The sequence below is a fragment of the Vombatus ursinus genome, unplaced genomic scaffold (assembly GCF_900497805.2).
Source record: "Vombatus ursinus unplaced genomic scaffold, bare-nosed wombat genome assembly UNPS02015066.1, whole genome shotgun sequence".
Taxonomy (NCBI): domain Eukaryota; kingdom Metazoa; phylum Chordata; class Mammalia; order Diprotodontia; family Vombatidae; genus Vombatus; species Vombatus ursinus.
Genome location: NW_020954844.1, coordinates 2447753 through 2462428, shown reverse-complemented (window position 1 = coordinate 2462428; position 14676 = coordinate 2447753).

Below are 14676 nucleotides of genomic sequence, written 5' to 3'. Positions count from 1 at the left end.
CCAATGCAACTTTGGGAAAGTCACTTAATCCTTCCTGATCCTCAGTTTTCTCATTTGTAAAAGGAGAGGGTTGGACCAGAAAGCCATTCAGATCCTCCTCAGTTCTAAATTTATGATCCTGTGTTCTTGCATTTTGAATCCACCCAACCAACTATAAGCATCATCAGGATAGGGATGGATAATTTAGGTACTCTTTCCTTTATCGAGAATATTTAACACAACACTTGACACAGAGTGCATACTTCATCAATGTGTATATTACTATAGGATTTAGTTGAATTGATGCACTTACTGCATCATAGACTTGTTTCTTTTGTTAATGAGGGACCTCATTACCTTTGGAGTTCATCTGGTGAAACTTTTTTCAAGTATACATGAAGTATATTTAACTTATACCTTAGCAATTTGCCATTTGTTATCATTCAATTTGCACTATATCAAAATGTCTTTGCAGTATTTTGTGAAGGATTTGCTTATGAATTAGTAGCTACTCTAGTCATTGACAGAAACACACACACACACACACACACACACACACACACACACACAAAACCACAAACACAAACACAGACAGACAGACCTAGTACCTTTCCCCCAGATTTGACATTCCCTTTCCTCTCTTTTTGTCTTTCTCCATGCTATTCCCATGCAGGGTTGGCAAAGTCCAGATCTCTTGGATTCCATTCCTATATGTGACATGACTATTATTTTCCTGCTTCAGGTCTACCCTTTTTCTTTTTCAAAAAATACACTGTGTTGAGTTATTGTTGGCTATTGGAGGAATGCTTTTGTCTCCTCACCTCTGCTGATAGGAACCCTTATGTCTTTTTAAGGCTCAGTTCAAATGTCAACTCCTTGAGTAATTTGCCATAGTTTTTCTAGTTGATAGCACTCCTCCCACCAAAATAGTTAGTCATTTTCTTATCTGTGTACATATTGTGTGTGGAGTGGCTAGAGATATGCCTTCCTACATGACCTAATAAGGGATTTTATGTTCATCAAATTCCTCATTTCTGAAACCTTTCTGTTTCATTTCCTTTGCACAAGAGAATAGAGTCTCTGCAGAGATACGTGGCACAGCTGCATGTGATTATATGTAGTTTTAGATATTAAGAAGCAAATTTTTCCAGGCCTAGGCTATGAGCTTGCAGATAATCTTGAGTTACAAAATTCCCAAGTTAAGGATTCTGGAATTATTATATTTAGGCATCAGCCTCCCAAAGGGAGATTTTTTTTAAACAGTATACATATTGGTACATAATGGAGATTAATGGTTTCACACACACAATCTTTTTTTTCCCTATTCTGCTTGATATATGGAAATGCTTATTTTTATCGACATATTTGTGAAGTTCAGCATAAAAAAATAAATAAAAAACATGACCAACTCAACACAGTATACTTCTTAGAAAAGCAAAAGGACAGACCTAAAGTTGGAAGAAAATAGGTATATCACAAAGCTGGTATGAGGTCCAAGAAACCTGCACTTTGCCAAATCTGATATTTTTTTTTTGGCATTTCTTGGACAGTGCAGGTCTGAGGTCAATGAGAAATGTTCAGCAGCTCTCTAAGTGTCTTCACCATTGAGGGAAATCCAATGAGTCCAGTGGACTATTGCACTGCTTGATGTTTCTGCATTTTTTCATGTTTTGTGACTCTTCCACATGATGACTGTTTATTGTGAATAATTAAATATAGGCCATCCCATGCCTGAAATCCATGGACTTTGAGCCCTTCTAATGTATCCCAGCTAACAAATTAGACAAAAGAGAGTAAGAAATAATGGAATCTTAGAAGGAGGTAGAACCAAGATAGCAGAGTAAAGGCAGGGACTTGTCTTAGCTCTCCCAAATTCTCCACCAAAGAACTATAAAATAAATGAATTCTGGAGTATAGAATCAACAAAAGAATGGAGTGAAACAATTTGCCAGCCAAAGACAACTTAGAAAGTCATCAGGAAATGCCAAATGTTATTTCCTGTTCTAAATCTATGATTTTATTGGCAGGAAGAAAATTACATATAATTATTTTGAAAATAAAATGTATTTTTTCTTCCATACAAGCTCCTGCTGCATTTTTGATATCTTTTTCCCACAAAGACAGAAAATACTTTATAACTTGTGCCCATTTTCATCCTGGTATTTTAGCATTTACAGTTATACATAATATGGCCTTTAAAATAAGAATATTGAGAACATCAGATTAATGATTTTTAACATGAAAGCATAACTCTTCCCATGACCTTATAAATATTTGGAGGAAAACAGTATTGCACTAAAGACAAGCTAATAAACATGTAGTTCTTGAAGCTCATACCCTCTTTGGTCCTTTGGCAATACCTACAATGCTCTACTTCTACAGAGCCCTAAATGTACTGTAGCAATAATTAATTAGTTCAGTGGTTGGCCATAATAAAATGAAGGAATACATTTCTCTCCAAGTCTTCATAGCTGCCATTATAATATGCTTTAAGGTGGCAGATGTCTAAACAGATTCTCACTTAATTATCACAATAACTTTTTAAAGTACTGCAGTTAGTATTATAAGCAATTTATAAATGAGGAAACCAAGGCTCAAGGAGGTCAATTGACTAGTTCAAGTTCACACAGCTTGTAGGTAACAAAAATACAACCTGGAATTGTCTTCTGACTCCCAATGCAGGGCTGTTGGCTTTTTTGCTGTCATACCTGCTCCACTGGGCTTTGTTATCTTAGTTAAAGGAGTCTATTATATTAGTTCTTAAAGGCACAGAAAATACATCATCTTGACATTCAACAATAAAGTTGTATCATCACTTTTTCTTTCTTTCTTTTTTTTCTCTCTCAACATTTTGTCATGCCTGAAACCTTTAAGTAGAAGTTGATTTCTTCATTGAGGAATTTTTATGGTCCCATTAATTACTGTAAAATATAACTCAATGAAATGAAGGAGGGAAATGAGAAATACGGTTTTGCCAAGTAGATAGCTAGATAATCAGTGTTACAGAAATATGTCAACAGAGAAGCTATAAATTAAGATTCATGTAAGAATCAATACAATAGTACTCTGCTCACCAGTTACTGAGCCAAAATGTTTGTACAATATCTAAACCGGCTAAAAAGAAAGCCATTCTATGATCCTTGTAGAAAGTTAGATTTGAAAAAAATTTCATAAAATTGACCTTTTCATTTCCCCTCCCTTTCAAAATCTATATAAACAACTTTCACAGTGAGAATGGAGAGGGAATAAAACATACATTTATTAAAGGTCTACTATATGCCAGGAACTGTGCTAAACTAAGAAATTTATGACTTTGTAGATATGTCCTATGAAGCTGCTCAAAGAATCTAAAGGTTGCATAACTTTCCCAGGGTCATACAGCCATTAAGTTTTGTGGCCAGTGAAAGATAAAATGATGAAGGAAACAGAGCTTTGATATCCCAGTGTATCAATTTATTAAGCAATGCATGATGATTACCCAACAAATTGGGACCAGTAGACTCCCTCAACTTTAGCACTGAACTCCTAATATAGGAGGAGACAGATTTTTATACATTAAAAACAAGTAATCAAATAAGGACAAGACATTAAAATGAAGCAATTAATCAGGATACAACATTAGACAATCTCATTTCTATTTGGAGGAGAGGTTAGAGACATTCCAAGTTGGGAGAGGGAGAGTGAACAGGTGCAATTCTCTGAAATCAGAAAAAACAGGTGTCCCATTCCCCAGAAGTGTTTCTGATCATGGAAACAATAATTAATTTATCAGTATGAGGTCAGTTATCAGACAAGATATATTCGACTGTGTTTCTGGTCAGTATAACCTAGGTCCCTAATTAAGGGCCTTTAAATAGCACATAGAGGTAGGCCAGCTTTGCATCCATTCAGGGCTACATTCAAACAATACAGTAGGTGCCTCTTGCAATTCTCACAATTGAATAAAGTTTTCTCACAGGACAGAAGTTGAACTAAACACATAACTGAATAGAAAGGGAAGTGAGATCCAGAATTGAGTCACCAGGGGTGGTCAGTGTGGTTCACTCTATTCCCACCACCATTTGTTGCTCCAACCCCCTCAATTTCCTTAGTTTCGGAGACCGGATTTGAACTCAGATCTTCCTGACTCTAACTCTTACATACTCTGCACTATGTCAACATGCCTAAAGGAGATATAAATAATAAGGCAAGGTCACAATCTTCCTGCTCTGAAAGAACTAGACCTTCAAAAGATGGTTATGACTAGATTGTTTCATCCTTGAGGGTAGACATTGTTTAAGTTTTTTTTTTTTTGGTTTTTGCAACCTGAGTGCCTATCGTAATGTCTTGGTATATAGTAGTTGCTTTAAAAGATATTCATTGATTTATTTTATCTTAGCTAATTATAATTCAGTCCAGTTCATGCATTCCATTCTGATAAGGGTCTGCAAGCCCCTTATGTCATCAGTTGTTCCAAAGTTACATCCTGCACCTCTTATACAGGTCTCTCATCACAAATGAGCATCCTTAATGCCAACAGTGAGGCAGGTTAGAGTGAGCATGCTTATCCCTCTTACTGAGGGGGATGGAGGGAAAAAAAAGACTCAGAGTGATTGTCCCACTCACCAAGTCAGCAGTATATATGTGTTTTGTGCTCTGCAGTCCCATGTGTTTAAGTTTGAAGGTCACTGCAGTTTTTGACATTGTGTAATTTTTGTTCTAATGTCCCTTCTAGCTCTGACATTCTATCTTTTATGCTCTTAGATCCCTTACAGTTTGACCATTTCATTATTTTTATCTCACCCTTTTTCTTTGGTTGTCTCCCAGGGCATTGACATTTGAGATTTAGAGATTTGGTGGTTAGAAATCTTGTAAGCACTCCTGTTTTGTGAAAGAGAAATTAATCAACCAAAGATCTCTGGGTGCTTCTGAGTTGCTATTTCCATCCGGAGGCATCACTGTGAATGAATCAAGTGATGATACCTCCTCTAAACATTCCCTGATGCCTGATCTGAGCCATTTGAATTGGACAAATTAATACCAGGTGATGTACGCCTACTAACACAAAAAATAAAATAAAAATTGTGTCCCATTTCAATCCAAAGCTTCTTAATCTGCAATAGAAAAATAGACCTAGTATTTCATCTGCTCATCTTGGTAATATACTCTTAGGGCCATAAAAGTGAAGTTCCCTGAATTAAATAAAGGCACTTAGAAGGAATATCTTATTAATGTTACTGAAAATTTACCTGTATAGCACAGTGAGTTATACCACTCATTCTTTTTATTAAACCTTAATTTAGAGATCATTCTATGTCAAAATATTCCCAAAACTAAGTTAAGGAATGTGACAAAATCATTATATTTTTCATCCAGGAAATACTTCTTAATGACATCTCCTCAAAAACAGAGTGACAATGGTGTCAGTGTTAGAGCTAAAAGAACACTGATTCTGGATTCAAAGGACTTGAGTTTCAAATCCCACATATGATATGACTTGTGTAAGCTTGGTCAGTCACTTAACCTCTTTGAACCTCAGTTTCCTCTTCTATAGAATGAAAAGGATGGATTAAATCACTTTTGAGGTTTTTTTTTTTTTCTAGGCAGCTAGTTCATGCAGTGGAGAAAGTGTTGGAACTGGATTCAAGAACAATTGACTTTAAATCTGTCACCAGACACTTAATAGGTGTATCACTCTGGGAATGTCACATAACCTCTGCCTGCCTCAGTTTCCCTAACATTAAAATGAGAATAACAGTAGCACCTACCTCCCAGGTTTGTTGCACAGATGAAATGAGACAACATTTGAAAAGACACTTGCAAACCTTAAAGTGCTATATAAATGGTTATTATGCTAGCTTTATGATACATACAAAGAAAGAAACAGGCCCAAAGCGGTTAAGTGGATTGCTCAAGGATTCAAACATAGAACAAAAGGTCAGATTTGAATCTTTGTCCTCTGACTCCAAATCCAGGCTAATTTCCATTTTACCCAGTTGCCTTCATGCATAGACAAGCACATATGGACTGTCATCTGCATCACTGAAGGAGATATTCTCATCACTGAGATGACTGCACTTCTGTAGTATTACTGGCCATAGAAATACTTAGGCTTCAAATTCTCCTTCTAACTCTGCCTTTTTGAGGAATGGACACAATTGCCTTACAAATGAATCATTTTTATGTCATTTTTTTTCCAGAGGTTGTAAGACTAGGGCCATAGTACTCAAGACAGCTAGTTATTGCAAACTAGGTAGAAGTGTGCCATGTCTGCTTATGGGCAGCAGCACCTGGGGGTCTAAGCAGACTGCCATGATAGGAAAAGCAGGGAACACAATATAATGATCAGGACAGTGATGAATCAGATGCTAGCATGTAGTAGAAATAAAGCAAAAGAATACCACTGGGCAAATCATAAAGCCCAAACAAAGTCCACATCAACATTGATCAAGCAGGTGCTATAGGAGATGAGAGGTAAATGAGCTAGATGTTTAAAATCGCTAGGAAAGAATAAGGATTTACACAGGAAGTGATATAATAGGGAGGGAACCAATGGCCTGGCAAAGCCAAGCAAATGAGTAAAAGTGAAGGAAGCATCTTCATAATGAGGTCACTTGCATCATGCCTTTAGTGACATTGTATTCTTTCTAATTTAATGAAATAAAACTTCATTAAGCATCTCTATATGGCAGACACTTCCAAGTTGCTGTTTCAGGGGATCAAAGAATCACTAAGTATTGTTCTTACCCTCAAAGACCTCACAAAAATCTATGAGGAGATAGGGAGAACATAAAATGTACAAACAACAACAGCCGTCATAATAACATCAATCATATAAATGCTAATAATGAGAAAAAGAGACCCAAGTGAGGAAGAGAGAGTAAGAGAGAGAAATAAAGGCAGATTGTGACAGAAACAGAGAAAGAGAGAGACAGAGACAGAGACAGGGAGAACACTTAATTGCTTACTATAAATATTAAGGATAAAAATACAATCTGGTTATGCAATTTATTCCCTTGAAGAACTTACATTCCAGTAAGAGAAGACAATACATAAAAGTTATCTGGGGGCACTTGAAAGTGGCAGGGAATACAAATGAGCTGGCATGGCTGGAGAAGAATAATAGAATCTTGGAAGTAAGCAAGTTAAGGCCAAAGGTGGCTCCAGAGTCAGAGCCTCATTCTCAAGTAAGAAGGGAGTAGCAATAGCTTGGACTAGAAAATCTTGAAAATCCTTTCTATCTCTAAATATATATGTCTATCATATTATATTCAATTCAACTTAACAGGTATTCATTAAGCAGCTACTATATGCCAGTCACCATGCAAGGCCCTGGAGATCTAAAATGTTAAATTCCAACAGATGTCACTTGCAAAGAGCCCGAAGTGGATAATGGCTTACAAACACATGGGACTTTAATGAGTGGGAATATCATATATACATATACATATACATTTAATTTAATTTGATCTCCATAAACACCTTGTAAGGTAAGTAATATTATCCCTCTTTCAGATATGAGGAAATGGAAGCTAAAAAAGGGGAAAAAATGATTTGCCTATGTCACAAGAAGAAAATGTCTCTAATCTGGGAACTGAATCCAAGTGTTTTTGGTTTCACATCCCATTTTCTACCAACCTCACCACTCTGCCTCTATTCTTAAAGCTTTTCCAATAATCATCTTAGAGATTTAGAACTAGAAGGGAGCTGAAAGATTATTTAAAACTTTCCCCCTTATTTTATAGATGAGTAAAGTGAGGTCTTGTAAGGTGAATTACCCAGTCAGATGGGTAGTAAATAGCCAAGCTAGGACACTAATTCAAGTCCTCTGACTCCAAAACCATCATTCATTCCTGTCTATTGTGTTTCTTCTTTTTGTACCATACTTTGAACTACATTGATGTAGCCCTTAGGAATCAATAGTTAATACCATAATATGGCATTGGAGTAGAGCTTTCATGGACATCCACAGAACTATATTGTAAAGCAGAATTAACTAAGTATCATGAGAGACACAAGATGCTGTGTAGTTCCTAAGGAAAGAGAATAATCAGAAGAGGAGACAAGAAAGGTGACATGCAGGAACATAGTATGCTATGGATCTTGAAGAATGCATAATATTAACCTCAGATATGTGGAGTCTTCTGGATCAATGGGTTATTCCATTTTAGCATCCACTAGGACACCAGAGCCTCTACAGTATGGGGATCTTGTTATCTATCCTACAATCACCTACTTTTCAACAGTTAAGCTAACCCTTAGGATCCAGACATCCTGATACCCAAAACTCCAGAGAGATAATCCCATCAGTTGGGCCCTTATCCTAGGGGCAGGAGTCTCTTGGATTGAACTGTAAATCAATCTTTACCTACTTCAGTCCTCTATATCTAACCAATCCTATTGCATATTTAATCCAATCTAATCCATCTAACATCAGGATATCAGAGTCTAATCAAAGTGAAGGTCTATTTCTGAGCCTCAGACAAATTTCTGAGAATTTCAATTATAGAAGCTCTGTGACTTGGGTTAATGTAGGGTGCTTCCACATAGATTAAAGTTCCAAGATCATTATATTGTACAATGGCTTCAGAGTCATAGGACTTGAGTTCAAATTCCACCTCTGTGATTTTTACCTGTGTGACCTTAGAAATTAACTAAAACTTCTCAGTTCTTTGTTTTTTCTGCAACTGTGCCTCAATTCTTTTTTTTTTTCTCTCAAATGGGAGAGTTGAAATATAAGACATCTAAGGTCTCATCTAGAACTATGATCTTGCGATTATGTCTACTAAGTGATATCAGCAAAAGTTTGTGATGATTGTTTTATTGTGAAAGACATGGCATAGTGAATAGAATGTTGTACTTGGAACCAAGCAAATCTGGGTTCAAATATTGTGTTCTTGTTGTTGGTTGTTGTTGTTGTTGTTGTTTACTAGATGTGGAACCTTGAGAAAAATCACTTAACATCTTTGGATATTAGTTTTTCATTTGTAAAAGAAGAAAAAAACACCATAAATTTAATATGGTCGTTGTGAACATCAACTGATGTATCTGAAAAATCAAGTCAAAAAGTAATTTTTCAGCACTTACTATGGTTCAGGTACTGTGATAAATGCTGGAAACACAGATACACCCAGAAATATAGGCAACACCTGGCTTCAAGGACCTTGTAGTGTAATGGGGACATGTACATAAAAAGGATCCTGAAAAGGGAGGGAGGAGGGGAGTTTAAAAAGAAAAGACAAGCACTGAAAACCTTAAAGTGCATATATATATATATATATATATATGTTAGCTATCATCATTTTCATTGTTATTATTATCATTTTAGCACCTAATCTTGCTTTGCCACACTACCTGAATTGAGTGAACAACTACTTCATCTTTTACTCCAGATATATACAAACTTGGTCATAAGTCTATAATGTTAAAAGTCAGACCAGCCATTCCTTCATAAATTAACAAGGGAAACTTTATTATTTTTCATGTCTTCTTAATTTATGTATCTTTAGTTTTCAAAAATCACTTCCACAAGATTTTGACTTCCAAATTTTCTCCCCATTTCATTTCTCTCCCCACCCCAAGATGACATGCATTCTGAATACCCCTTCCCCTAATCTGCCCTCCCTTCTCTCTCTCCCCCCCTTCATTAATCTGCTTCCCTTTCAGTTTTCCTGTAGGATAGGACAGATTTCTATACCCCATTTCCTGTATATCTTATTTCCCAGTTGCATGTGAAAACAATTTTTTTAACATTTGTTTTTGAAACTTTGGCTTCCAAAGTTTCTCCCTTCCTCCCACCCCACCCCCGCCCCATTGAGAAAGCAAGCAACTTGATACAGGTTATACAAACATAGTCATGCAAAACCCTTTCATAGTAGTCATGTTGGGAAAAACTAAGTATATTTCCCTTCATCCTATCCTGCTGTCAATTTATTCTATTGTCTCTTTTGATCCTGTCTCTCCTTAGAAGTGTTTGCTTCTGATTACCCCCTCCCCCAGTTTGCCCTCCTCTCTATCATTCCCCTGTTCTTTTGTTCCCTTCCTTCACCCCTGCTATTTTCCTGTAGGGTAAGACAGATTTCTATACCCAATTGAGTGTGTATGTTATTCCCTCCTTAAGCCAAATCCTATGAGAATCAGATTCACTCATTCCCTCTCACCTTCTCCCCCCTTCCCCTCCACTGTAAAAGTCTTTTCTTGTCTGTTTTATGTGAGATAATTTACCCCATTCTACCTCTCCCTTTCTCCTTCTCCCAGCATAATCCTCTCACCCCTTAATTTTATTTTCCAGACGTCACCCCTATCACCCCCTCATTTTCAACTCACCTTGTGCTCTCTCTCTTTCTCTCTCTCTCTCTCTCTCTCTCTCTCTCTCTCTCTCTCTCTATATATATATATGTATGTATGTATATACACATACATACATACATACATATATTTTTTCCCTCCAACTACCTTAATACTGACAAAGGTCTCATGTGTTACAAATATCACCTTTCCATACAGGAATGTAAGCAGTTCAACCTTAATAAGTCTCTTATGATTTCTCTTGCTTGTTTACCACTTTCATGTTTCATTTGAGCCTTGTATTTGAAAGTCAAATTTTCTATTCAGCTCTGGTCTTTTCATCAAGAATGCTTGAAAGTCCTCTATTTCACTGAATGTCCATTTTTTCCCTGAAGGATTATACTCAGTTTTACTGGGTAAGTGATTCTTGGATGTAATCCTATCTCCTTTGCCTTCCAAAATATTATATTCCATGCCCTGTGGTCCCTTAATGTAAAACCTGCTAAATCTTGTGTTATCTTGATTGTGTTTCCACAATACTTGAATTATTTCTTTCTAGCTGCTTGCAATATTTTCTCCTTGACCTAGGAACTCTGGAATTTGACCACAATATTCCTAGGAGTTTTCCTTTGGGGATCTCTTTCAGGAGATGATTGATGGATTCTTTCAATTTCTATTTGGCTGTCTGGTTCTAACATATCAGGGCAGTTTTCCTTGATAATTTCTCGAAAGATGATGTCTAGGCCCTTTGTTTGATCATGACTTTCAGATAGTACAATAATTTTTGAATTTTCTGTCCTGGATCCATTTTCCAGGTCAGTTGTTTTTCTAATGAAACATGTCACATTCTCTTCCATTTTTTTCATTCTTTTGGACTTGTTTTACAGTGTCTTGATTTCTTATAAAGTCACTAGCTTCCAATTGCTCCATTCTAATTTTTAAGGAAGTATTTTTTTTCAGTAAGCTTTTGTACTTCCTTTTCCATTTGGCCAATTTTGCTTTTTAGGACATTCTATTCCTCATTGGCTCTTTGGACCTCTTTTGTCATTTGGGTTAGGCTGTTTTTTAAGGTGTTATTTTCTTCAGTATTTTTGGGGGTCTCTTTGAGCAAGCTGTTGACTTGTTTTTCATGATTTTCTTGCATCACTCTCATTTCTCTTCCCAGTTTTTCCTCTACTTCTCTTACTTGGTTCTCAGAATCATTTTTGAGCTCTTCCATGGCCTGGGCTGATTTGTATTTTTCTTAAAGGCTTTGGATGTAAGATCTTTGACTTTGTTTTCTTCTTCTGGTTGTAAGTTTTGATCTTCTTTGTCACCAAAGTAAGATTCTATGGTCTGACTTTTTTATGTAGTTTGCTCATGATCCCAGACAATTACTTGAGTTATAAGATCTTTGTTAAGGTAGAGGTCTGCTTCCAGTGTGGAGAATGTACTGTTCCAAGCTTTGGGAGTTTTGTTAAGCTGTTTTCAGAACTACTTCTAGGGACCTGTAAGTTTTTAGTTCTTCCAAGGTACTATCAAAGGTGAGGTGTTTACTCCTTTTATGGCCTGTGCTCTGGTCTATGAGTGACCACAAGCACTGTTTTCTGCCTTGGAACTGTGAGGAGGATTTCTTCTCCACCACCACTACAAGCTCCACTATGTCAGCACTCCTTCTTGCCTCAGGATCACCAGCCAGAACTGTGACCCAGATCCAAGCTGGGCAAAGCAAGAGAATCTTACACCAGCAAAGAGATCCCTGCAATCACCCTGTGATCAACCACTCAATTCCCCCTCAGTCTATGGGCTGGAAGCTGCAGAAGCAGCTACCTCCCTGGGGCCATTCTCAGGGACTGGTGCTGGGATTGAATTTCTCTCTCACTGCAGTAATAGACTTTTCCCACTGACATTCTAAGTTGTCTTTGGCATTCATGGGTTGAGAAGTCTGGAAACTGCCACAGCTACACATGATTCATTCATCTGAGGGCTTCTCCAGGTTCCCTAAGGTCTGTTTTGCCTGTGTGCCTACACCAAACTGCATTCCTCTCCCTGCCAGGCGCAATATACATTTGTGATCAACCATCCAGGTTTTCTTGGGATGGAAATTTGTTTCACTCTGCCTTTTTGTGGGTTCTGCTGCTCTAGAATTTGTTTAGAGCCATTTTTACAGGCATTTGGATGAGTTTAGGGGAGAGTTCAAGCAAGTCATTGCTTTTACTCTGCCCTTTGAACTAGGGAAACTTTAAAAGAAGGCCCAAACCGGTCATCTGCCTGAGCTCTGGCATTTCTCTAAGTCTGATATACTGTTATTGCATCTTTTCTGAATTCTCTTTGACTGGAGGGATAGTAGTCTTCCACATTTTGACTACAGAGGGATTTTTTTTTCTGAAGCAAGAGGTTGGGTAGCTTTTAGGTTTCTATCCAAGCACCTGTTCCTTCTCTTCTGGAAGTCGCTATATCATGTCAGTGTAAGAATAACAACAGACCATATTTTTTTATTTTGTTTTAATGGTTAAACACATGGAACAAATAGATTTGAGTTACTTGAGGCAGCATTTTCAATTCTGAGGCTTCCCAGATGCTTGTTTAAGTAGTTCTTGGGACATCAGGTAAGGGAAGGGTTTGAACTGATTTCCATTCATTCTCAATCCTCTGCTATGGTAGAAGAGGATCTCAAAGAGAAAAGACTTCCCCAGGTCAGAGGGAGCCAAGACAACAGTGTAAAGGCAGGGATTCACCTGAGCTACCCCAAATTCCTCTCCAAACAACTTTAAAATAACACCTCAAAACAAATTCTAGAATAGCAGAACTACAAAAGGACTGAGTGAGAAAAAAATTCCAACTCAAGACAACTTAGAAGGTCAGCAATAAAGGTCTGTCTCACCAGGGTAAAAGTGGAGTACAATCCAGCTCATGCCACACTTTGGCAAACAAGCAGTAGGACTTGAGGGTGACTGAATCTAAACGAGCAACTTCTGGAGCTCTCAGACCACAGATGGTAAAGGGGTGTGACAACTGGTCAGAAGGAAATTACAGGGGACCCTCTGACTGCACTATTTACAGGAGTTGGTTGCATTGCCCATACTATGTTCAGAGGCACAGTGTTAAGACAAAAAGGAGCAGTAGCACACTAGACCATGAGGCCAAAGGTGAAGGGGTCCCTGGTCACACTTCCATTGTGGAAAAGAGTATGTGCAGTCATGCACTAGTGAAAAGCAGTGAACACAATAGTTCTTAAATAATACCACTTGGGAAGAGATGAAAAACTACTAGCTCTGAAAACAGCAGCACAAATAAATTTGAAGCTTAGGACAGTGCCCTATCCAACCTGGGAACTGAGCTCAACTTTAATATGTAATCGAAAGTTAAAAAAAATAAGCTGGACAAATTAGGGGAAAAAAGGACATAATCATAGAAAGTTACTATGGTGACAGGGAAGGTCAAACAGAAAATTGAGAAGAAGGTAACAAATTCAAAACAACTACATCGAAAGCCTCAAAGAAAAATGTGGAGTGTCCTAAGGCCCCAAAAAAGAATTCCTGGAACAGATCAAAAATTATTTTAAAAATTAAACAAGAGAAGTAGAGGGAACTTTTGGAAAATAAATGAGAGTGATACAAGAAAAGCATGAAAAAAAGAGTCAACAGCTTGGTAAAGAGGAGCAAAAATACTGAAGAAAATAACACCTTACAATAGGTCAAATGGTAAAAGAGGCACAATAAAGAGGCACTAAAGAAAGAACTCCTTAAAAAGTAGAATTGGCCAAGTGGAAAAGGAGGTACAAGGCCCCCCACCCTGGAAAAAATTCTTAAAAATTATAATTGGACAAGTGGATGCTTATGACTCCATGAGACATTAGGAAACAATAAAAGCCTCATTTTTCAAATATATAGAGAACTGTGTCAAAATTCTAAGAATACTAGGCATTCCTCAATTGCTAGATGGTCAAAGGGATATGACCAGGCAATTTTCAGACAAAGAAATTAAAATGTTGTAAATCACTATGGATTAGAGAAATGCAAATTAAACAACTATAAGGTACCAGTCTATACCCATCATATTGGGTAATCTGACACAAAAGGAAAGTGACAAATGTTGGAGGGAATGTGGGAAAATTGGGACACTATAACACTGTTGGTGGAATTCTGAACTAATGTACAAATTCTGGAGAGCAATTTTGAACTATGTCCACAGAGCTATTAAACCCTATGTACTCTTTGATCCAGCCATACCACTAAAAGTTCTGTATCACAGAGATCAGTTTCAGAAAAGGAAATGAACCTACATGTAGAAAAATATGTATGGCACATTTTTTTTCAGGTGGCAATGAATTGCAAATTGAAGGGATGTCTGTCTATAAGGCAATGGTTAAACTAGTTGTGGTATATTATTATGATGGAGTATGATTGAGATATAAGAAATGATGAGCAAAATAAATTCAGGAACTATATG